The following is a 26060-nucleotide window of genomic DNA, read 5'->3' as shown; positions in this document are numbered from 1 at the left end:
GTATTTATGGTATAAAAAAGGTGCCAAATAGGCCTGCCACGGTTTTTTTTTTTTTTTTTAATTTAAAGAGACAATGAATTTTCCACTTATGCACACACAGTACAGCACATTCCAGTCATTGTCTAAATAGAAACAGATTTAACCCTGGTATTATGACTTGGATAACTAGGTAGTGCATGTTTTCAATATGGTTTCACTTTGTTTTACAAGAAGAACTGTAACTCCATACAACTGTCTTGTGTGGACAGACCTGTTGTTTTGATGCCCTTTGCTTGTATGTAAAATGATGAAAATATGAAGAAGAAGAAGAACCAAAACACAGAGTGGCCTTCCTTATAGGTAACTATTCAACATTCACACAGTGAATTTATTCTTCCTGTAAAGACCTCTGAATATAAACAGAGTATCATTCAGCTCTAAGGACAGTGCCCCTTTCTTTTGTCACTGCTGAAAAGAAGGTCAACAACTTTTAAAAATCTCTATCCTTAAAATATTTGAATGCAACTCATATTCCCTTACAATCAGGGGTGCTGGAACAATTTGTGTAGTGGGGGTGCTGAGAGCCATTGAACCAAACTGTAAACCCTGCATATAATGAAATCTACTTCAAGCCCAGGGGTGCAGCAGTACTCCTAGCACCCCTAGTTCCAGCACCTATGCTTACAATACATTCTTTCACTAAAGGCCTAATCCAAAACCAGCGAAAAGACTCCCATTGTCTGAGGTGAGCTTTGGATCAGGCTTTTGTTATCTAAAAAAAACCTTGAAGTGTTTCTTCAGAAGGGCGGGGGCGGGGGGGCGGAACTATGATAAAGGGTGAGGCCTGAAGATCTGAGGGGAAAGATGGGCTACCGTGTTTGTATATCAGGAAATGACCCATTACTCACAGTTTGCTCCATTTCCTTAGATGAGGGTCGCACTCTCTCAGTGAGAGGCAGAGAGATTAGAACAATATTAATGGTATTTGTAACATTCCATGGTTATTTATCATACTGAGTCTTTTTTTTTTTTAAGGTTTCCACAAATAGAGTGTGTTTATCTGGTTGATAAGAACGTTGCAGTTTGAAATACTTGCAGTAGAGCAAATGGCCAAATGGTCATCTCTTTGCATATCACAAAGGTTGATCCAGTGGTTAGGACAGTAGTTTGGGATTAGGAAGATCTGGGTTCATTTCCCAGTTCAACTACTTTATGTATAACCTTGGGAAAGTCGCTCAGTCTCTCTGGATGTCAGTTCACCATCTGCAAAAACAGAGATAAAATGGGCACTTCCCTACCGCATAGGGATGTTGTGAAAATAAATATATTAAAGATTGGGGGGGATATTCAGATACTATGGTAATGAGAGCCATACAGTAACTTAGATTCTGAAGCAACATCCACCAAAATGTATATCCACTCTGAATATTTCTAGCTGTAGCTCTGAGTATGTTTCCCAGATCTGAAGAAGAGCTCTGTGTAGCTTGAAAGCTTGGCTCTCTCACCAGCAGAGGTTGGTCCAATATAAGATATTATCTCACCAATCTGGTCTCTCTAATATTCTGGGACCCACCCAGCTACAACAAGACTGCAGACATTTTTAGTTCTACACATTTTGAGTTGCAGGAATCAGCAGATATGACTTTGCTTCCTATCATCTGGGAGCTAAACATGACAACAGCCACAAACCATACTTCAGTGTTCATTTTGCTTATTAAAGGCTCCTAACAAGTTTCTGCAATGATGGGATCTGTAAAATTGTGTGAGCTTTCCAATCAGTAAGTGGATTGGGTTTCAAAGCGCTAAATGAAAATGGGCAATAAATATTAGTGTTAGCTAGGTCATATAGAGCAAAGTGACAAGGAGACTGAAAGACCTTCTGGCAAAACTAGAGCTAACAAATACGAATTGCATCCACTAAATCTTCTAGCTGGCTTTTCAAAAACAGTGCAAAGTTCCTCAGTTCCTTTAATTATTTTAAAAGCAAGTTCAAATGAAGGACCAGGATCAGTGCACCGGTCTGAGCACCAATGATAAACCAGGTAGTCCTGAATTCTAATCCCGACTTTGACATTTAGGTGCTCTGTAACCTGAAGCAATTTACTTTACTCTTCTGGGCGAAGTTTCTTCCTTAAAAGAGGGATAATAATAGTTATCTACCCTATAGAGAGCATGTGAGTATTCGTGTATGCCAGTTTGTACAGTCCTTTGGAGTTACATGGACACATTTTTAGAAGGGTGGTCTCTCAATTGTTGGACATAATTTGTTCCTGATTTTTTTAATTGACTCTTACATACAAATCTGAGTGTTTGCACCACTAGATACCTGTATGCAGAAGCAAATCAAGTGGCTACAATTGCAGTAACTCATATTTGTGCCTGTTGTTTCCATTTGCTGGAAGAAAAAAAAATGCAGATACCCTGGAAAATGTGTATGCTCAAGTAGGGAGTATGAAAAATCTGCTACATGAAGGGCTAAGTAATATTAAATGATAGCTTGACTTCTTTTATAGTATTTTTAAGGATTCATTTTTGCTCAGTCAAAAATATTAATCAACAACACGGCAGGTTATAGCCATCTAGTGTCTTAATTATTTTTTCTAGTCCCTTTCTCATAATATATAATTATGACAGTCTCCTATGTAAATGGTTTTCTCCCTTACTGCCTCTCTCTCTCTCTCTCTTCCTGCTGCATATTGCTACAGTGAAACCACACAGTCCTAATTTATGACCTGCCATTAAGGCTGCCCTCATAGTGAGAGCTCTGTGAATGTGAGATGTTCTTGCATGCCTCTGCAAACCCGAGGCAAATGCATCTCCACCCACCATATTCCCAAAGGCCTCTGCTCTAGCCAGAAGAAGAATATTTACGCTAACTTCTTCCTCTCTCTTGGGAAAAGCCTATGTTTTTGCCCACTTTTAAACCTGAAACAATGGAGAATGTTTTCTTTTCCTATTAAGAATAATGTTAAAACTGGATTTTACTCATTCGTTAACCTATTTTGCAAGCCATAGCTGTAGGGACCTCGTACCTGATGACTGAATGATGCTGTGTCAGAAGCATAGCCATAAGGAGTCAAAGAGATGCACTCAGGGTTTGGGAAAGAGGTAGGCCCTACAGAAAAAGAAAGAAGAGTAAGCGTCATTGGTCAACTGGAAAGAAAAAAAGTTGGACCTTCCCAGAAACAAACCCTGATGGTAGCAGTCATTGTCTACTCCTCCAAAGGCTGTCAGTTTCATTGAAAGAGTTGGGGGTGGGGTCTCGAGGTGTTCCCCAAGACTGAGAAAAGCATTATGGCAGCTTGGAAAAGTCATCAATCTTCCTTAGTGACTAAAAAAATATTTTTTGGAAAAATGAATGTTTGACATAGTTCCAATCCCTGGCTGCATGTTCAGAGCTCAGATACCACAGTAATGGGTATAGAATAGAATAGAAATCCTTAGCCACATAGTGCTATTTCAGAAGTACTGTATAAGAAAAACAAGCATACACATTGTCCCTGGAAAAATTCTATTCCAGGACCAGGCTAACTTGGAGAAGCAGCATGGAAAATGGGATTGAACCAATATGCTGTTTGAACTATCCCCACCCAATACATGCAAATGCAGCTTGCCTCCTTCACACTTAAATCCAAGCCTCTACAGCTGGTGAGCATTCCAGATACATCTGGGGAGTTGAAGGCACCTGCCATGCTGCAATAGGCCGAGTACACTCTACAGTTCTGTTGACTTCAGCAGACTATTAATTCACAACAGGTGCCAGCAAGGAAAGGGTCAATATGAGAACACTGGTGAATATTTATTAACCAGCTTTAGAAATAGATATGGAAAGCTATTGTAGAATTCATTTAAAACAGACTTGGGCACCTGTTTGTGTACAATTCAAAATGTATAGTTCAGAACAAAGTTCTCCGATGCAATTGCTGCTAAAATCTCTTAATACATACTGCATATAATATAATTATACATTTCACTTCTCTATGCCTTTGCATCCAGGTATCTTAAAGCATTTTAAACAATTATAGCCACATGCCCGCTAGGCAACTCCCCTTTTGCACATGGATAAACTGAGGCACACCGGAGCTGTTAAGGGCTTTATCTTGTGAGACGCTGAGCACTCTCACTTCCCAAGTATAGTCCGTGGGATTTAAGGACACTCTGCACATCACAGTGCATGGTAAGACTGAGCCTGGTGTGACTTGGCAAAAGCCAGATAATTGATATAATTAGACGTGGCTCTTGAGGTGAGCACTGCTGCATGCGGGAGAAATTTAGTGTGTAGCAGGAGTAGTTCTGCACTGAGAATAAGGTGGCCAGAGTGCAGACTGGAAAGAATTTTTGCTCCGAGCTTTTGGAACTTAAATTATGGACCTAGCAGTAAAGTTCAGTAGTCTCTAAAGCTGTAAAAAAAAAAAAAAATTGTATGAACCTGAGTGATGAACTCCAGGGCCCAAGTTTTCAAAACTACAGTTTTGCATGTGTGCTGTCCCCGCAGTGGAAGAATGCGAGCCAGGATGGCCACATGCACCTGTGAAAATCTGGACCGTAAAAGGTTTACTTTTAATCCAAGCAAAGAAGCTTCCATAGGACTTTTTAATTGTTTGTGTAGTTGGTGAAGAGCTATGAATAACTTTCCCCAGGTATTTAAGCAAGTTGCATCCTTGAGGGGAGCATCACGTCTTTCATGTTCCTTTATCACCTGTGCTGTCTTACGCCTTTATCATCAGTCTTGAGTGAACGTTAGGACTGTTCTAAATGTAGCTTTCCCACAGCGATGTTGGGTACCAGGCTCCAGTCATCTTAGCACATGCACAACATGCCTCGGGTGGCCTGTGACCAGGATTCGTCATCGAATTTGGTCCAAAGCGTTGGATCATTAGCTTCCCTGGCCCAGGCCAGGAACTGACAGGGAGTGCAACATGAATGCTGATCCATGCCCCCCGCCAGGCTCCGGTATTGTAATATAAATAGTATAGTTATTTAGAAAAGGAGCACTTGTGGTTAGTCTCTAAGGGGCCACAAGTCCTCCTTTTCTTTTTGCGAATACAGACTGACACGGCTGTTACTCTGAAACCTGTAGTTATTTAGTTACTGATATGGAAATAACACATTGGCTTCATTTGTGACTCTTGAATGTATTGTCACTTTGTCTGTCCTGTGTAAAAGTCATCTCCAAGGGCCCTTAGAAATATGCGTTCCAAATATATTCTCGTACTCCGTCTAGATGTACTGATGACACTCCAAACAGTTTGGCTAGAGAAAATCTGAAACATCAGATCTAAATGACAGAACAAATCTTTGGAAGGAAGCATAATAATCCGACGACATCTTTGGAGCATAAGAAAATTGAGGAACAGGGAAATGTCATCCAGGCCAATGTGCATGCCCATCCAGCCCTTACTCCCATCCATCACTGATTAAAAATGAATTAGGAAATGGCAGGCAGAGAGTTTTCTGGTTAAAGCCCAGGACTTGACGTCAGGAACCGTAGGGTTTAGTCCTAGGCACTGCTGCAGACTTCTTCTGAGCGTTTGGGCAAATCACTTAGGCCAACAGTTTCAAAATGCAAAATGACTAAATGCAGGTTCCTAATTGCATACTTAGGGACCTAAATAGAAGTGGGTAGATCTCCAATGTGAGCTGGTTTGTTTGTTTCCCACAGTGCCTCTGAAAATTTGGCCACTTCAATTTAGGAGCCAAAGTACAGAATTAGGAGCCCCACTTTAGGTAGCCATGCTTAAAAACATTAGCCTGTATGTCTCTTCACTTCCACTTCCTCCTCTATAAAACGGTGATAATACTCTTCTGCTAAGAGAGGTGTCGCATGTGGCTGAATTCATTAAAATACTTTGAACAAGAAGGTGAAAAGTAATTGTTTGGGTCTGAGTGCCTTCTCCCATAACAGAGCATTCAAGGAAGGAAATCTAGGTAAGCTTCCCGGATGGAGTTCCACTAAGTTCTTCCAACAATGGGTAGAGTATCCCCTTCCTCCCCACACCAGGGAGAGAAGCAGAAGTGTCTCCCCACACGCTGCACATACACTCTGGGGTCTGCTAAAAGCCAGGGGTTCAGGCTGTATAGACATTGCTAAGTAGTACCCACAGGGCTTGAGTATCTCCTCTCAACACTCCCCTAGGCCTACCCACTCCACTAGGCCTACCTCCATGAAGTGGATGGTTCTACTGTGGCAATTGATCTTTCTTCTGCCCCCAACCCATTCCCCATCTGTGTGGGACAGAGAAAATCTGCAGATGAATTTCAGAGGGGATGACTGAACTGATTATTACTAGTTTGGACGCTGGCTGGCAAAACTTCCAGTCACCAGCAGGAAAACATCCCCTCTATCTCCAGTCACATGTGCCAGATCATCACCAAGATAATAACGAAATTAAGAAAAATCTTTTCCATTATGTTAAAAAAAAAAAGTGTTACCTGGGATTGGGATGTCTAATTCAAGCAAACTGCTGAGTATCCATTTTGTTCAAAAAATCTTCCTCATTTTTCCAGCCATATGGATTTGCCAGCTCTCTGCATCATTGCATGTTTATACTACAGCATATCTTCAGCAGCTGTCAATATCTCGTAATGCTACAGCATCTCTCACGCTGATTTCCAAGCCACAATAGATTGATATCATGTCCAAAAGAGCCCTAATATCCAGTCGGACTCCACTTGTGAGCTTTTGAAGAGGAAAAGAGTGCTAGAAACACTCTTAAACATGTCTGTTGTTTCAGCCTTGGTAAAGTGTCATATTGCTGTTAATTCTCAGCCAATGCTTGGCCTTTAATCAGGCACAGTGTACATTTTATTGCCAAATGTAACTATGCTCTTTTTTCTTTACTAACCTGTGAATCACAAATTAACCGCATGAGTTTAATTTGGGAATCTGATGTCCTAAGAGGTTATTATTTGGCAATGAGAAAGTTAAATGAAGACAGGAAATTTTCAGGGGTTGTCCTTGATTTGCATTAAAATTCTTCTTTTCCTCAGTGTGGGTTTGCATCTTCATTGATCTATTCAGCCCTTCAGGATTTAATATAGGCATGGTATGGAGGAAAACTATAATCTGGGAACATACTCATCTGTATGCATGATCTTCTCCAATACTCTGCTCCTGCCACACTTGTATCCTTGATCCTACTATCTTTAAAAAGACTTCCCCTGGATATTCAAAAGATTAATCAGAAGTGGATTTAAATTGTTCAGATAGGCAAATCTAACAAATGTGGGTTCCTTACTATCTATGCTGCACATTAAGAATGATGAACGGTTGTGCGCACACACACGAAGAAGAAGAAAAGGAGGGAAAAAAGGCCCAAACTTTTGCTCCAAGCTCAAATCAAAATTTTTTTTGGGGGGGGGCGCGGGAGGACATCTGAAAAACTTCACTTATCTATTATCTTGTTTGTTGATTTCATTTTTGCAAACTTCCAGGTTTCAGCTGGGTATCAAAATATTTCAGATTAGAGTATTTCTGAGCAGGCTGGAAAAAGGCAGGACTAGAAAGTATAAGAACACATATCATGAGCGTTCTTGTTCAGTTTCCCAACCAAAGAGCATCAACTGTCTTGTGGCCTGTGTGAAATGACTTAAAACCTGTTCCTGGTGGACTTTTGTCTACGCTGCTAAACACATCACTGCAGGTGGCCTTCTTGGCAGCCTCAAAAAGAGGCCAAGGCCTGAAAAGCCATGGAGGCTAAAGTGAGTCAGATAAGTCAGGAATGAAGCAAGATAGTGTGGGGAAGCTTGCACTAATGCTGCCCAGGCTGTGCCTGTTGTATGGACAGAAAACAACCATTTTCCCCAGGATTGACAGTTTGGCACCTTTCTGCAATAGTAAATCCATACTATTGATAATGTTTAAGTTCAGATAAATATCTAACCTGAGCCTTGAATCCTGCTGTATACCACTCATTGTTCATACTAAGCCACTCTGCATTACCTGCTAATATTTTGATGATACGTGTTTTGTTTGCCAGATGCTAGCATGATTGATTAACTAGTAGTAGTTGTTGCCTTCTTGTGGCTGTGTGGATTTCTTCTGCATATTAGTTTGGAAACTTCAAACCTGTCCCTACCTGGCCACCGAGAAGAGGAGTTAAGTTTATGTCAGCTGGAAGTTGTTGATGGATATCTTGGAGTAGATGTAGCTATTCAGGCAGCGGGTGCTGTTTCTGGGATTCAGCAGGTATTACTTTGTTAACTAGATCACTCTTGAACCTTTATCATTTCAGAGTCACCAAGACAGGAAAAAGGTTGTTGGATTTTTTAAAATGCATTTTATGATAAGACAATTCAGGCTATTGAAGTAGTTTATGTGAAGTTGCACTGTGGTGGTTAAATGACATAATATCCCTTGAGAGATAAACAGACTTATTCCTGGTAGTTATAACTCAATCAGACAACACCAAATCACAGAATAACTGAACTTGTCTGACAAGTTCCTCTGACACAAGCAGATTGTCAATATTGTATTAAAACTAAATCAACAAGGAAATGTCTCAACTTACAGTGACTTTAAAAATTGAAGAGAAGGAGGTGGGAGATGGCACATGACAGTTGTCCAGGAACAGAAAGGATCTCCCCGGTCCAGAGCATGAGAAAGGGGAGCCCACTAGGGTTTGCAGCCAATGATCATGGCCAACACAGTGGTGTCTGTTACTGCTGCTTTGAACAATATTACTGGTTCAAGAGTTGGAATAAGCAGAGAGCTGGGTGTGAGAACGTCCTGCATTCTAATCCTCCCTCTGGAATTGACTCACTGCATAACCTTGGGCAAGTCACTTCATCAGTCTGCACCTCAGTTTTCCCATCTGTAAAATGGTGGGAATAATTCTTATCTACCTGTCTCATAGGAGTACCAAACCTTTGGGTAAGGATTGAAGAATTATGATCATACAGCAGAGGATGGAAAGTCCATTTTGTCAAGCAGTTTGAGATTTGGACAGTCTTTGCTCTGAGAAGGAACAAAACCTGGAAATCTCTAAATTCTCTGTGAAAGAAAATTCTAAAGAAAATTTTGGATCAAGAAATTTTGTTTCAATTTCACCTTTTTTATTTTAGAATTATAGAATACGCATTTCAAACATAAAGTAGTTTCAAACAAACAAACAAAAAAAGAAGCTTTTCATTCCAAAATCTGTTGAAACGTTCAATATTGTTGAGACTGTTTTTGCCAGTTTTCTCTAAAATGAAATTTCTGCAAAATTAACATGATTTCATGAAACATTTTGACTTTGACAGAACTGCCTTGGCTGATGGAAGAAGGTTCCATCAAAGTTTTTCCAACAAGCTCTAGTGCAAAATATTGTTAGTATTGCATATAATGGTACATACCTTTAGCAACAGTAAAAACATTAAGTGCAGCCATTCTATAGCTGTGCTTCATGCAGCAGGTCAAATACTCACAGGAGTGGAAACCTGCATGCAGGATTGGACTAATGCAGCACCCCAAGGAATTTGCAGAAGTCCAAAACCCACCACGCTGGGAGGACATGTCTAACATAATGCAGGGGAAGTGATAAAATGGTGGCAGCAAAGCCTAATAGATTTTTCAAGGAGATTGAACAGGAGCTTCTGAAGGTAGAAGTGAAGCATAGAAAGCAAAAGTAAACTAGGGCTCATTTAATTATCTTTTTCACGCTGCATTAATCACCACAAACACAGCTTTATGCGTATTTTTACATCAGTGTTAGAGATTAATACAAAGGTAATTTCCTGCATTGTCTGTCATCAGCAACTGCAAAATCAACAGCTTGAAGAGCAAAATAACAAGATCTTTTGACCTATTGTTCACCAAGCACTGCTTTCCCTTTGACCTCTGAATTTCTCCTATCAAATCATCATATGATTTGCTATAATTGTGCTCATTCTTCCTGTCCTCCCTTCTCTCCCCTCCATCCCCCAATCCACCCTGGCACTTGTTGTTTCCTTGACCACTATCCTCATTCACCTCTATGTCCTTTGAGTCAGTCAATTCCTCCTGTTAAGGTTTTCACAATTCTTTGCTCTCTAGTTATCTTCCTACTTTGCCAGTTGCTCGTTCAGCATCTCTGTTGGTGGTTGTTCCCCAAACCCCCTTCTACCTTCTGAGTCCCTCAGAGTTCTGTTTCTCTACATCCCTTGTCTCAAACTACCATCTCTACATGTTACACCCAGAGTAACTCTTCATCTATGTCCCTAATCCCTCGCTCCAGTCTTGCCTCTTTGACTCTCTCATTCCAAGGGTCTCATTGCCAACTCCAGCTCATCAGCGTGAAAACTCCTCACCTTTCCTCTAAGGCTATGTCTATACTACTGCGGTAAGTTGATCTAAGTTACACAACTCCAGCTATGTGAATAACGTAGCTGGAGTCGACGTAGCTTAGGTCAACTTACTGCAGTGTCTACACCACCCTAGGTCGAAGGGAGACATACTCCCAATAACTTACCTTACTCCTCTTGTTCCTGGTAGAGTACCGGGTTTGACCAGAGAGCGCTCTGCGATATAGACCCGCTAAATCGACCCCCAGTGCATCGATCACCAAGTGGTCGATGCTGTGGTAGTGTAGACATAGCCTAAGAGTCCTCTATTTTTCCTCATCACTTTCTGCTACTCCACCAACCTCCCTATAAACCGACTGACAATATCAGTGTATCCTATTCAGCTTCTATCTTTCTTTCCCTCCCCACGTCTTCACAAGCAGTTCTAGTTTCTGGTTCTCACTTTCAAGGCCCTGCACAAGTCTGGTTCTGCTTAGATTTCTGCTCCTATTGCCTTCTTTCATTCCCTTCTGCCTGCCTCTGCTCCCTTGTCCTACCCTATTCTTTGACTTTTAAAATAATTTACAATCATATGTGAATTTAGTGTTCATGAAAGTAGAGGCTTAACAGCTCTGGAGACTTAAATCCTCTGTTAACCTTGCAGAGTAAGAACCTCCCAGGCAGCAGGTTCTCTATGGTGCTTTACCCCACAAATGTGCATTCAAACTAATGTAGAAGGGCAACCACTAGGGGGAGAGAGATGTTACATTTTCCAAGCCCGTTCAGCGATTGGTCTCACTGCTCAGAGTTCTCACTGCTCAACAAGAGTCCCCTCTTCTAAGAGTTACTAGAATAGATTAGCTCATGAGTCCATTTTGTGCTACACCCTCATCCAGAAATGACCAGTAGTTGATGCTTCAAAGACAGCAAAACAAACAAATAAAATAAAAACCAAACCCATAATACATCTAGCTAATTGTTCAATATTGCACAAGGTGTGTACTGGGTTTAGATTTCTTTCTGACCCATGTAGGCAATAAGCTTATGCCCTGAAGCATGAGGTGAGTTACTCCTATAATTATTTCTGCTCACAACACTACTGCTCTGATGCTGTAAATGGTCACAGAAGTACTAGGTCCTTTATTAAATCCACCTATAGTAATTGTCTTGATGACCTGCTGAACAGTGAATCCCACAGGTTGTCTCTGCTGCATAAAAACATATCTTATTTTTATTGTTCCTAAATAGATTGACCTCTCATTTTATTGAGTGTTCCCTTGTTCTTATCTTATGGGATATGGTTAAAAAGAAAGCAGATCCGTTACTCCTTCCCAAGTGGAATAATCCTAATCTTTGCCATTTCTCATTTATAAAATCCTGTCCTATTGCTCGCCATTTTCGCCAACCACTCTGAACTTTCCATTTTCTTCTGTCTCTGCGTTGGCTTGAAGGTCTGGTGTTATATATATTGCAAAGTCAGGCAGAGATTCAGAATGGTGCATAGGGTACAGCACTGTGCTTTTTATATGGGTGAACCAACAAGAAATAACTCAAGAAACCAAATCTTCAGGATTTCCAGCGACTTCAGGAAATAAAATTCATCCAGTCATTTTACAGCACTGATTCCTATGGAATGAACAGGAATATATCTTCCCAGATTAGCAACCCCCTTGATTGTGATCAGTCTTTATAAACCATGTCTCTACTTGAACGATGGACAATTGACTGCATCTGTTTTACTTTACTAATTCAAACTGTCTAGGAAAACTACTTTTGCAGGAACTTTAAAGGTGAAAAATACCACCAATTATATTCTTTAATACAATTGATCTTTAAGAACCTGTGTGTACATTTCTGATTCTTCTGTAAACCCCAACTGCAAACACCATAAAAGGGGGTTTTATGAGCTTCTGAAAGCTTTATTTCCAAGGATAATAGCCACAGACTCCACAGGTTCAGCAGTAGAATTTAAGCACTGTACAAGGCCAAGCATACAGGAAATTGCTCTTACTGTTAACAAGAATGGGCAAGATTACATATGATACGGTTTGAACCTTTGCCTGTGCCCTCCAACCAAGCGTGGGCAACGGCTCTTTTGAGCTTTCCAAAGTTTTGTTTTTTTCTCCAGTTCTGTGATCTGCTATGCAACCTTTGTACCAGTCAGAATAATAAGCAGAAGTAAAACTGTTGGACCAGTACTGCCCACCCAAAAAGAAATAGGAAGTAGTTGAAATTTCTCAGAGAAAAAGCTCGTGTTCACATGATTTCTATTAATGTAAGGAGAAATGCAGCAAATTTAAAATACTTTAAAAATTGTTTTTACATAATGGACAAGTTGGGGTTGTCTGTGGAACTTATTGCCACAAGATGAGACAAAGAACCTAGCAGGAGTCAAAAAAGGATTGGACATTGTATGGTTTATGGGCAATTACTATAGTGAGGATTAAAAAAACAAGAGTTTGGGAAGGGATTTAAACCCTCCTGCTTCATAGCATAACCCAGTCTCTAGCTAAAGGAAGTTAATAAGAAACATTCCCTATGAGCAGATTATTTAATAAATGCCTGCAGCATGGATCTTCCTCAGAAGCTGGTGGGTACTGTTAACTGATGAAGACAAGGTACTGTATTAGTTGGGCTACTGGCTTGATTGAATATGGCAATTTCTATGTACAGTAATTGTTTTGCCTTTAGACTGTTACTTCTAGCTGAGCTAGTCGCTAGTTGATCCCAAGGTTAGGGAAATGGAAAACCACTTTGTTCTAAACATAATGCCGCCCAGACTAGCTAATATGGGTCACTAATACATACACACACATTCAGTGTTGTATGGAGAGATCTAACACTCTCACAAAGTGCAAATTTAGGAGGAGAATTATCACTTTGTTAAAATAAAACACATGGCGATTGACGTGTATTATGGAATTATATAAATATACATAAAATTCCATTTTAGAAACATGTTCCTTTAATACTAATAGGATGCAAAAATCTTATCACATTAGTAACCTTCATACCTTTATAATAAGTCTCTTATTGTATTAGCCAGCTTGGTTTTCACTAATATGATATGAAAGACTTGCTAATATATTAGGAAAGCCACTAACACTATTAATTTACTAGATAAATTACTTCTCTATCTTGGAACTTTAAATGAAATGGAATTCACTAATCCTAATTGGTTTGCCTTCTACCGGAATTATTTCCCATTAGTTCAGCATGTTTTCTTGTTTCATACTTGAATAGAGGAGACTTCTTAAACTCAAAGCCTTGGGGTACGGTATATGGGTTTATTAATTATCGGGTATTCATTCAAGGGGTTTAATTAAGCACTAACTTTCCATTGACTGGTGTATACAAAGGAATAAAAGGCTTGACTGGTCTGGCTGATTAAAGCATTGAGGCCATTTTGTCATCATTTTGTCCTATTTGGTGAGGGGAATAAAGATTTTTGAATTGTTTAGTATGATTGGCTCCAAACATGGACACCCATTACTATACACGGGAGGTTCGTTCCTGTATTGATTTTTGTCCTTTTTTCCCCATCTGTTCCTGGCTAGGAGGGTTATGACCTTTCCTCTTGGATATGGACCTTGCTACTGGATACATGTCTTTGTCACCTGAAGAGCAGACGACTGTAATACAATAAAGGAGCTTAACTTTAAATCTCCTGGGAAGCTGACACTGGTGCAGAATGTAGCAACTTGCTTAGTAAGTGGGGGATCTTGCTGAGCGGACATGACACCAATGCTCTGGGGTCTTCACTTGTCTATTAATTGCCAGGCAGAGTTTAAGGGGTTCTGCTTTTATATTTGGGGCCTGATCCAAATTCCTGTGGCATCAGTTGAAAGACTCCCATGTACTTCAATGGATCAGGCCCAGAAAGCTCTAAGTAGCTTGCCGCAAGCCTGCATGAAAAATGTTATCTAGCCCCATGGGATACAGCCCCAGGTCTGGTTAGCAGCAGAATGTCAGGGGGAACATCTTCAACACTAAAGAGAGAGGGCTGCTGCCATGAATGCTCTTTGACTGAAACATGCTCCCTGCCCTGACTTGGTCTGCAGTCAGCTGAATCGGTTGGTTTTTAGTACATACTGTGAAGACCATATATAGAAGAATCCTCTGGTGGCATGGAATTGTCATAGTGTAGGGGGCCAGAGTAGTGGGGCATGACTGGGGAAAGGAGCTTCTTTATGCCTCGCTGATTCCCAATGCCTTTAACAGCCCCGCTAGGGCTGCTGGTGGTCAGTATTAATTGTAACAGTCTCCAGTCTGCTCTGAGTTACACTGAGGAATGGGCCCTGGCTTGGCACACAGATGACCCAAGCTTTGGGAGTACAAAGTCCTCCTTTATTCCGTTCACGCATCTGCACGCACACCTTGCGTTGCACTGCACAAGTCCCCAGCCACAGCCAACTCTGCGTAACCCAGGCGCTGGAATCCTTGTGAAGAAGATTGTGCTTGCATTTATTGGCAAATGTATGTTAAGTGCTCTCTAAAACTGGCAAGCTGAAATTGTTGCTTACAGTCAGCCTCACGTCCCTGAGTCAGCGCAACCTGAAGCCTTCGCACATCTCTGCCCAAGGGAAGTGCAACTCAACATAAGGAGTGGCTTCTGGGTACCGAGGGAAGGAACCAAGTTATACAAGAAAGAAGAGGGTGGCGGTGGTGGGGCTGCAAGCTGGGAAAGCATAGTGATATTAGAGTGCCTGGCAAATTTGCTTTCAAACAAGCCTTAGCAGGCTTGTCTCTCTTTATATTTTAGTGCCTGGGGTAAGTGTCAGTTGCTATGTAATGGCAAGACTGGTAACAACTGCCAAACATAGTGCCAGGAAGCACTAATGTAGTTCTCTGTCCTCACCTGTTCCTCTTAAGGTGTAGCAGACTCTGCCATTCAGCCAAACAATGTGGAGGCTAAGGCATCCCTCTGTTTGCAGAGCTTTGCCCTGGTCCCAGACACAGAGTCCCTGGAGGAGCAAAGCCAATGCAGTATCCTGCTGAAACCACTGAGCTCTAACCAGTCTTTTTATTTTTTTAACAACATATTGAGCGAGTTCTTCAGTTCACCAGGACAGCTGCAACTGCAGCATCACTTCAGCGAGAAGGAGCCTTTGGTAAAAGGAAAAGATTTTGAAACATGAAATACAAAAGCTGTGAGACAGCTTGAGTGGTTGAAATCCTAGATCTCTATCCACCTATACATCTTCCTGAGCCAAATGACTTGCTTTGGCTTGCTTATCACTCCAAGACAAAGCAGACAATCTAGCTTTATTTGACACTTGCAATCATAAAAAGTATCCAAGAAAATGTACGGTTCTGCAATGGAGCAGGTCTTACAGGTCATTTGCACAAGATAACTATGCAGGCTAGTGACACAAAAGTGTGCGATTATTATTAATATTATTTGGTACCATCAGCTTTTCCACCAGCAGCATATGTGAAAACTATAGCTGCAGGAATACAAATAATTCTCAGAAAATGATTGCCTGTGATTTTATTTTCCCTTTTGATTTGTAAAATGTACACTGGCTAGTCACAACCGGCTTAAATTTATTCATTCTGAGTGAAATGCACCTTTTTACAGGACTATGAACCACTTAAGCCCTCCAAATAGAACTTGGCTTGGTGAAAAATTTAAATGCAATGTTCCTTCACATTCACACAAAGCCATTTTGTGTGCATGTGCCACCCTGCTGCCAGAAGGTAGAAGTCACGTACTTGTCTGGCTCATTTAATTGTCTCTGTTTTGGGCCTCTAGAAACCTTGTCCCCTTACCATGTTAAAGCAGTGTCCCAATCCCATCCCATGTAAAATATAGCCACCTGCATTTTATTTATTATGTAATTTTCTGTCATCACCACAGTCACTGACACAAAGTAATGTGTATGTGTGTGTGTGTGTGAGAGAGAGAGAGAGAGTCCTACTTGCGAAGAGTGCAACTACATCCTCGACTCATTTATTAGTTGCTTTACTGCCAGGGAGGTTTCTGTGAACCCTGTTCCCCTGTTGAAACAAGCAGCACCCTGTACTATACGAAATGAATCACTTCTGCTGAGAACAGTCAGGCACATGCATTTCAAACTGGCTAGATCCAAGTACCCAAGCCCATGAGCTTGTGTAAGCACGGCTGAAACAAGTTCACCATGAAATTCAAGCAAACACTTGCACTGCATTTTTTGCAGCATTTATGCAGACAAACATTCAAGTCTAGTAATAACAATAGTACAGTTACCTTCACATCTGAGCAATAACAATGATAATTAGCAGGGCTGCTAATCCAGCTGTTTCCTTCTTTAATTTCCAACTATGTTCCTACAGACAGACACTGTCCTCCCCTGAGAACCTTTACTCTGATCTGGTAACATGAGGGGGGCCTTGAAGTTGGTGGAAACAGTCCCCAGTCTCAGGGACACCGTAAGCAGCCCTACACCCCGCTCTTCGCAACCACCTCCTAGCTGTAGGGGACATAGTGGGGCGATGGCGAAAGGTCAGAGAAGTGGAGCAATTTTTAGGCAGTTGAAAGAAAGCTGCCATAAATTAGAGCAGCCAGTTGGGTTGCTCCAACTTCGTGAGAGGCCACATTGACCATGGAGCAGCCTATAATCTGGGCAGTACAAAGGTAGCATCCAGCTATCTTTAGCCTCCCTCTGTCCTCCGTGCCACAAGCTTCACATCACAGAATTTCTACCTTCCTGATTTTCAAGTAGGATTTTTACAATAGTACCAAGGAACACTTTAAAAATACTTATCCGTGAAAAGCTTTCCATTTTACATTCATTCTCCTTGGTGTTTTGTTTTGTTTTTTTTTCTAATTAGCAAAAGATAGCTGTGTGTTCAGAGAAATGCCGCTTCACTGGACTCTCTCTTCCCTGCTAGGAAGTCAGAACAATGCCTTTGTGACCTCTTGCTTAGGGCCTGAGCCTGAGTTTGGCCTAAAAAAAGGCAGGTTTTTCTGATCAGCCACACTTTAGTTAGCTGCATTATGTCTATGGGTTTTAAGCACTAAGCGTGAAATTCACCAGTGTACAGAGGGCCAGCATAATGCCTATGGAGCAGTTAGGACTTAAGTGATGCATGGGCTTCACCCTGACTCTCTGGGTAGGACTGTATTTCACTCTTACAAAAGACTAATGGTTTGCAATACTGATCCTATTCTTTCCAATTCATTCCCTTCTGAAAAATTCAGAGTTAGATGTAGCGATTGGGCGGCTGGTTTTGAACTTTATTTGCCTTAACATTTTTTTATGGCAAATACCTGTAAGGATTATGGGTTTGTGGGCATTATGTTTGGAAAGAGTTTGCTAGGATCTCTAATATATATGTCTTGGCTGACAGCCCCTTGTCACTCAGTGTAAGATTGATTTAGGAGAGGTGTAAAGTTGATTTGTGGAAGGGGAGGAGGATCGTAAAAGGGGAATGGCTTGAAAAATGTGTGTAAGAGAGTCAGTGTAACCCTATACTCTTACATTAACCAGGGACTTAACTCTTTTTCCTGCAGTGTTTGTCTGATAAATGTCTGTTTAAAACGAAACCCTAACCCCTGTTAATAAATCCCAGTTATCTATTTCTATCACGCTTTCATCGGGATCAGCCTTAAATTTTCCCCTGCCCTTAGGAAGACTTAGAGTGTCCCATTTGGTGGCAGGGATAGAAGAAGGTTTACATAGCAAGCCAGACAAAGCTTTACAATTTCACTTCACTTCAGAGAAAAAATGCCGGCAGAGGAATATGCTCCCCTAGTCACATTGGCAAGCAAATTACTGGCATCACTGACGTGCCAGCTAGAGGCTGGAATTTTGCCCTGGTAAAATTTTAAAATTAAGAGCCTTGTCCAAAGCACATTTGAGTCAATGGGAACCTTTCCATTGACATCAATGGGCTTTGGGACACACCCTAAGTACGTAAGGTGGAAATGGCATTCCCTGTGCAAAACCTGAGTAAATGGGCTTTGTGCAGCTCACCAGTGCAGGAGGGAAGGTCGGCAGATGGAATCTTCTTCCCCCTTGCACAGAAATGGGGAGAGGAGTATACACATCTCAGCCTGTGCCCACCACTCCAAAGCCATGTGCTTCAGTAGTGGTCATGGCCCACTGTATAACACAGTGCACATGGTCAGTGGGTCTTTACAATGTGTGAACCCACTGGGCCATGTTCCCAGTTATGTTCTGACTGGCATGCCTGCTCATAGTCCCCTGCCCAATCTTGCACACCACACGACAGTGGAGCACACGGGAGACTGTGGAATTCTCCTACAGGGATTCTCAGAGGCTGGAACTGTGGGCATCTCCATTGCCGTTTGGGTCTTCCACAACTCCACATCAGAGACACCCTCATGCCTGTAATGCATCTGCTACGCAAGGGACAACAGTTCCGAGCAGCCTCCTCCCCACTCCACTCCACATCCCCTTCCTCCTCTTTTCGCCTTCTCCCTCCCCACAGGTTTAGACACGTTTCAGGGAGAAAAAGCCAAGGAGTGAAATTAACCCTGACCCAGCAGGTTCAATCCCTTTCCTTCTAGCTGGGTAAGAGGAAAGAGCCTGAACCAGGAAGTGGCCGGGGCTCTGCCTGGGAAGCAACCACTACATGACTAGCCTGGAGCTTCAGAGAAGCTGGATGCAGAAGCAATTCCCTAGAAACCATATGTGGTGTTGCATATGGAACAGGCTGTGACTGTTGGACAGGTCTGTGTGGGACTTATGGGGAACAGCAGCGGCTGGGCAGGGAGCCAGTGCAGAAGGCCCCAGAGGGGGAGAGTGAGCCTGGTTTGGAAACCTGTAAACTCCTGTTTGCTTGAATGGAGACTGGACTGGGAAGGTCTCCCCAGGGACTAGGCCTGAAGGGCCCCAACTCTTGGTTAGACTTCCCCAAGGACCTAAACAGGAACTGCTATTGCTCACTTGAACTGTAACTGCTTAAGCCTCTGTACGTAGGGTATCTGCAAGCTTTCCTGCCAGCACTAGTAAAATACCCTTTCACCCTCACCCTTTCACCAGGGGTCTGAGTGGTTATTGGGACTCGCCAGGGCTAGTGCCTACAAGGCGTTGCTGCTGAAGCACCTATAAAGCTTGCCTCGGAGTCATGATACACATGGCACATTGCTGGCACCTTGGAGGTTTTGTGTGCTCCATTACTGACCAGCCCTTAAGCCCTTGCACACTTATTATTGCCCCTTCCACTTTGGTACGTAAGGCAACTGCTTGTTCTGAGTGCTCCTAAGGCTGGGGCAGGGTGGAATATGATGTGTGAATAAAAGTGTTCGGAAGAGCTACTAGCCAGTAGACCACAGGAGAGGGCAGGTGGAGGAGACCAGCTTGTTGTTTATGCATTCTAGAGCCATATGTTTCAGGACAAGAATTATGAAATGAGAGCTGCCATTTAAATAGGAAGAATTCAGTCCAAATGTCTGTGACTGAGCACAGGATTTCATTTCTCAGAAGATCTAACACTTGGATTCAGCTGCACTTGGGAGAAACCTGCTGTTCAGTTCTGGGTGCTGTCAGTGAAGGCCAGGATTTCAACGCCAGTAATTAGTAACAAACGTCACCACTTTAAACGTGCCAGCCAGCCAAAAGGTCCATTCTTCAAACATCTGTCCCCATCTCCCTATGAGGAGGAGAAAAATATGAGCAAAGGGAATTTAAGTGACAGCACCCGTGATCGGGCATATGTCACTGCCTCAGAGGCTGATTTAACCAGGCAGCAGGTAGAAAAGACAAATATTCACTATAGGAACTGGAGAAAATGGAGAGGAGGCAGAATGAGATAAAACCTATTACAGAAAGTGTTTTACAGTGCAATACCTTAGGGAGCTGAGAGGGAAGGGGAAAGCTCACCATAAATGGAAAAAAAGCTTGAATTGTAATTGATTCACAATGGCCAAGGCTTTTACCACATTTAGACTCTATTTCCATGGAAGAGAAAAAATGCACCAAATCTCAGGTGTTCAGTATCTTTAAAGCACACAACAGAGAGATGTATGACAATAGATTAATATTAGAGTAAATTTCCTCTCTATGGGCTTCATAAAAGGTCTTTTGATGCTTTCGAAGTTAAACCACAGGCAAACTAATCAACCCAACCTGAAAGGTCATCCACGGAAGGTCATTCTGAGAACAGACATTGACATTGCCCAGACTGCATGGCTCCTGCAAATGGACTGCATAAAAGAGAGTTTCTGTTGGCAATACATATAGCCAGATGCTCAGCTGTTGTCAATGAGTGCCTCTCCATTTACTTTACCCAATTAGTCCAGATCAGAAGCTGCAAAGGTGGCTTTCCCCTGCCACACCCTCAATTGCTAGTCCTGTAAACTCACCTTGCAATCTGGTAGCCAAACTGTGTTCTTTCTAGTTTATACCTTGTCAAAACTGAAGACCTGCAATCTGAATTCTGTTGATGCACTAGCTAGAATAGATTCCAGCTCACTGTCCCAATGGTGCGCAGGTTCTGTAGAGCCAACAGAAGTAAAAACCAGTGTCAAATATATTCTTATCTCTCAGGTCAGTAGATGGGACTCTGAATACACACAGAGGTAAGAACTGCTCAGTCAGAAGGTATGTTTTGCATAGTCATTTTTTTTTTCAGACCAAATGCAAAGTTTTCTTAAACAAATATAAGCCACAACATTCTGATCCAGATCCCACCTTTCCCCAAGTTCAGGGACAGTTGGATCTCCAGTTTTAGTTCATTACTTATTAAATTGTTGTTAGATTTTATACTTGCCCTTTTATATTCTTGTCTAGAAAAAAGTGTTTCTGCATCCTGAGAGCGAGTACTCCTTTGGTCTTTCTGTACCGCATGCTTTTATGTAAAACTCAATAAAACTGTATTTGCCAATATAATTACAGATGCAGCTACACTTTTTAATAATAGATTATATAAAGCATGTTATGAAATGCATTCATATCAAGTTCCTGGCAAATTATACTATATACTGTAACCAGGTGTTATAAAACCAATTACAGTATATGAGAATTACTGACACAACGTATGCGCCCCTTTAATAAAATACAATTTCAGATGGCTGTAAAACACATTGTAAAGTACCACTGAGTTATTACAAATTTGTGGCAGCCAGCAGCACTGAAGAGGAATCCATTTTTATGGGGGACATTGTGATAAATGAAAGCTTAAGAGCTATAGACTTGCAACCATACTGTCCATGTAAAGAGGACAAAATACTATGATCCTTAGTGTTTTCACTCAGTCTCTAGTAATGCAAATTCACATGGAAGTCCATGGTAGTTTGCTCAACTAAAGACTTGGTGAAAACAGAGTAAAGACTTAGCATTTGCCCCACATTACATTTACTATGTTCCGTCAACTTTGTTGCAGTATCACACTAAGGGCCTGATCCAAAGCTCCTTGAATGCACAGGAAATTTTTCTGTTCACTTGAATGGGTTGTAGATCTGATCCTAGTTGAATTATTTATTTCCATATTATTTCATAAGCGTAGAGGGGCTGTTATCTTGAGTAAGTCTGAGTGTTGCTGTGTACTGTACTGTGCAAAATGAAATGGATTTTTTTGTACTTCCTCATTACTCAAAAACAAGTTCTAGACAAAGATAAGCAGAACCAGTTCAGATAAATAGGAAGCACCATCCCCTCTCTTCCTACTCCGAACCTTCACCCAAAGTCAAACCAAACCCTTTTTCTGTGAGGTTCCTGTTGTTTTGTTTTTTTAATTTTTTTGCCTCTGTATTTCCTACTTCCGATTGGATCTAGAAGTGGAGTCCAAAATAACACAAGAAAAGTTACCTACGTGTTGTTGTTTCCAAGTTTGGCCAGAAGCATGAGGTACCAAAAATATCACAAGAAAACCTGTTCTCTGGACACTTCCAGTCCAGTTTTACTAACTCGGGGGATCTAGATAGTTAAGATAAACATCCATACCTTTTAAAGTCTGACCTCGCTATTTCATTCCATGCATTCAGTTTGAATCAGAATCAAATCTTGTTCCCATTGAAGCATTTCCATTTTTTCAGAAGCTGTTTTCTCTGGAAAATTCTCATTCACTGCAGTGAGAGTGAGACCGGAGACCAAAAGGGAATCTATATTTAAGTAATCACCTAGCCCTATCAAAGATCAAAGAGAGTACAAAAATTCAGAGCTCTAGTTATGAAATACAGACATACAGATCCATTTTTTCCAAAAAATGCCTGTGTAAACTAATTTAATGTCTCCCTTGCTCACATGATTACTATGATAGTGTGCACTGTGGCAGAAAAGGCACAACCAGTGGTCACTAGAGGTTTAAATGAAATTTAAGCATGTAGTTGCAGAACCAATCTTCTGAAAGTATAAGTCGGTTACACAAGTAGCAATACTGATCGTGTACAAGTGCACAATGTCTTTCCTTCAAGGACCTCAAGGCACTTCACAGATGTTGTTTAAGCTTCCCAATACTTCTTCATTTGAGTAAATATAGTCTCACTGAGATTCAGTGACTTACTCAAAGTCACCCAGTAAATCAGGGGTTGAACCAGGAAGCGAAACCAGGCATCCTGGCTCCAAGTGCCCTGCTTTAACCTCTGGTTGTGTTGCCACTGTTAAGCAGGGGCCTGATTCTGCTGCCCTTACTCACATGAGCAGCCCCAGAGAAGTGAATGGAACTGTTTGCATGAGTTAAAGGGTTGCAAGATTGGGCTCTTCGGGCCTGTTCCTGCCAGGTGCTGAGGTTTTATCTCATTCTGCCTCCTCTCCATTTTCTCCTGGCTTCAACTCAGACTGAAGATTTCTACTAGTAAAAAAAAAAATCTCAATTTCTCTTCTTTCCTTCTAAGGCAGAAAAGTACAAAATAAATTCCCGGTCCTCCAACTTGCTGCATGTGGGCAGGGCCTAAGTAAGTATTGGCACTCTGCGCCTCTCAGAAATGGGCCGTTAATTTTGTGCTTTTCTGCCTTGTAAGGAAAGGAGATATTTCACTATTGGAATATGGAAGTGGTGATTGGTCTCTCACCAGGCATAAACATAGAAAGGATTCCTCATCAGCAAGGCATTGGCTCTTCCCCAGCTTCAGCACTCACATAGGCTAAAATATGACCAATTTTTTAAAAAAATCTAAAAATGTGTCTTTAATAAAAGGAGGAGAGTATTCCAAACTCCTGTCTAATTTCTCTCCAGGGAAAGAGTTATAGATACATGCCCTCTTTTCTGTCTTTTAAAATCCCTACCCTTCCTAATCTGTATTCTCTAGTAGAACTGAAATAAACAAAGTGGTAAATTACTAGAAAGAAAGTATGAGAGAATAAAAGAGGTGCTAAAAGGTTTTGGACATTATATAGACAGCAATAACTAGCTAGAAATAAATGTGGCTATGAAAGGAGGGCTTTCCCTAAATATAGTGAGGTCCATTGTTCAGGAGAAATGTTGTTATTAAGAAATAAAGGAACCTACTGCACTTGAGAAGAGAAATCTGCTGACTGAGTTCTATCCACTGTTCTAATACGGAATGAACTGTTCTAATATGGAAAGTGAGAACTGTCATATACAGCGAAAGTGGAAGCTACTGTTCCAACCTGAAAAAGTGAAGAATTCCCTACAGTTTGCACTTCTGCGATAAAAAGAAAGAGATCATTAACTGTGAGTGAAGATAGTTTGTGAAGGAGAAAAGAGAAGAAGAAAAAATCCTTTAACGCTGTAATTTTTAAAAGTGCCCTTGTTTGTTTTCTTGGCAGAGGAGTTAAGTATTTGGCACAAAGAGCTTGGAATGTGGCCCAACTGTATAAATGCTCCGGTTGGCCTTTTTCATACTGTTGCTAAGCGGATGGCCCAATGGCTGGCTAGAGGCCCTTTAAACCCCACCCCTAAGCTCTGGCTTTATCCAGAAATCCCTCAAGCCCTTATTAAAGCCTCTCTTCTCCCACTTGCTAATAATAATAATTTTTTTTAAAGCTGAAGAAGCACTGAGTTTGTGCAAGCGAAACCAAACCGGCTCATGCCAAGAACACCGCAGAGAGCAGCTGAAGAGAAAGAGCTTGTGCCACGCTCTGTCTCTGTTTAGTCCTGAGGGACTAGAGCTGCTGTAGATTGCTATCCTGTCAGACTTGTTCTGCTCTCTCTCTCTCTCTCTGTGTTTCGCAGACTAGAGGTAGAGGGCAGGACTGAAATTTTCCCCCCATTTTTTTTAAAATAACTTTGTCAATTCAGTGAACTCTGGGATGATTTGTGCATTTCATGCTCTCCTTTGCTTCTCCTCTTGGCTAGAATTTGGATCCTTTCCAAAGCTCAGTTAAAACTTTTTTCCCCCCTGGTTGTTTGTGGTTTTGCATGAAAGGGCATTGTTAACTCTTTCACAGTCCATTTGAAAAGTGCTTCTTGGCTCAACTGTTACAGGCATTTCGAGAAGAGCAAAATAAGTGTCTGGCTTTAAAAATACTCCTGGCAAGAATAGTAATGATGGGAAAGATTAAAACTGCTACTGTGGGATAACTAGATCTAGAGGAGCAAAGCTAGCTATTTTTAAAAAGCTCCCTACCCATCCTCCTCATCCATTCTAAACAGCCAGAGTTCAAAAGTGAGGAAAAAAGAGGAAGCAAGGAATAATAATGCTGCCAGGTTTTCTGAAACTATAGAAAGAGTGGGAGGGGGGCATTGTCCCTCAGTATTGATGGGGGAGAATGGGATTATAACATCACATCAGTGTGACAGAGGGTCGCACTTTCCACACAGCTGCACTATTTGCACAAGTGCCCATTTCCATGTGCAAAAAGTTTCTATTTGTGTTTTTAAAAGGGATAATGCAGTACTTCTTTCTTACATATATATACATATATATATATAGAGAGAGAGAGAGAGAGAGAGAGAGAGAGAGAAGGGGGGAGGTTATGTTTATGTAAGAGGATGCACCTTGTCACCCAGAATGTCTTGAAATGAGAAAATTTAGCCCATCTACCTGTGCTTGGATAGCAGAAAACATAGAGATTGATCTGGCTAGCTTAGAAACCAAAGTGACAAGCATTTATCACCTTGGGCCCGAGGATCAGGGCCTTCGTATCAATCTATCATCTAGCTAGCTAGCTGAGACACTTATGTTTAATGTATTTATCCTCACAACTCCCCTGTGAGGTATCCCTTTCTTCCCCCACTACTCATCATCCTGGCTTTTTTAAATGATTCATATTATTGTGTTGTGTGAATGCATCTCAGTGTGCATGTTACAATGGGGATCTTTTGCTGTTCTCTCGTTCTCATTCATAAATCAGAATTGCCAAAGATGGCTGCCATGGCACTTCCAATGGCAATCTCAAGAGTGTGAGGTTTCACACATGCTGAAATGCAAACAGTGGGTTCTTGGCGTGTCAAGGACACAAATAATGCATGAAAAGAACTGGTGAAAAGTTGTCCTGAAAAATGTTCATCACTTTTTTTCCAGCTTTGATATATATTTTTTTCTGTTTGCTTAGTATTCAGACATGTTTGTAACAGCTGGTGACAGAACGGTCATTTGAATAGAGAGTACATTTACATCATATGTAGTACACTGGAGCTTTGTGGGCCCAGAATCACCCAGGAGTGGATTGCAACTCATTTCTGTCAACAGCACTGTGTCATATTAATTTTCCTTTGCTGCCCACAGATCTGAGAGACTAAGAGCCTGGAATCTGCCATTTAAGGCTTTTTTCCCCCCTCAGTATTCACAGCTGCTGAAAAGTGGGCACATTCTTGCTCACATAGTGGGCACAATCTGCATTCTCAGGTATACCTTCTCTAACACCCCTAGCATGTCCCCCACAGCATTACAAATGAGTTGAGTCTTGAGTGAATGCTAAAAACAAGTATTAAATATTTGGCAGCAGCTGAGGTAGATTATGTTTTTCATTTCAACAAATGGAATGTGA

The 26060-nt window shown here is 41.4% G+C and overlaps 1 long non-coding RNA gene across 1 annotated transcript in view; it reads left to right on the top strand.

The window, feature by feature from the left end:
- LOC140896346 (uncharacterized) overlaps positions 1-26060 on the top strand; it is a 45786-nt gene that overhangs the window by 4791 nt on the left and 14935 nt on the right. Inside the window, exon 3 of the long non-coding RNA XR_012154523.1 lies at positions 13779-13929. This is a non-coding gene — a long non-coding RNA (uncharacterized LOC140896346). The remainder of the gene's footprint in view (positions 1-13778; positions 13930-26060) is intronic.

The sequence above is a fragment of the Lepidochelys kempii genome, chromosome 12 (assembly GCF_965140285.1).
Source record: "Lepidochelys kempii isolate rLepKem1 chromosome 12, rLepKem1.hap1, whole genome shotgun sequence".
Lineage (NCBI taxonomy): Eukaryota > Metazoa > Chordata > Testudines > Cheloniidae > Lepidochelys > Lepidochelys kempii.
The sequence above is the reverse complement of the archived record's forward strand: the minus strand, read 5'-3'. Positions and strand labels throughout refer to the sequence as shown.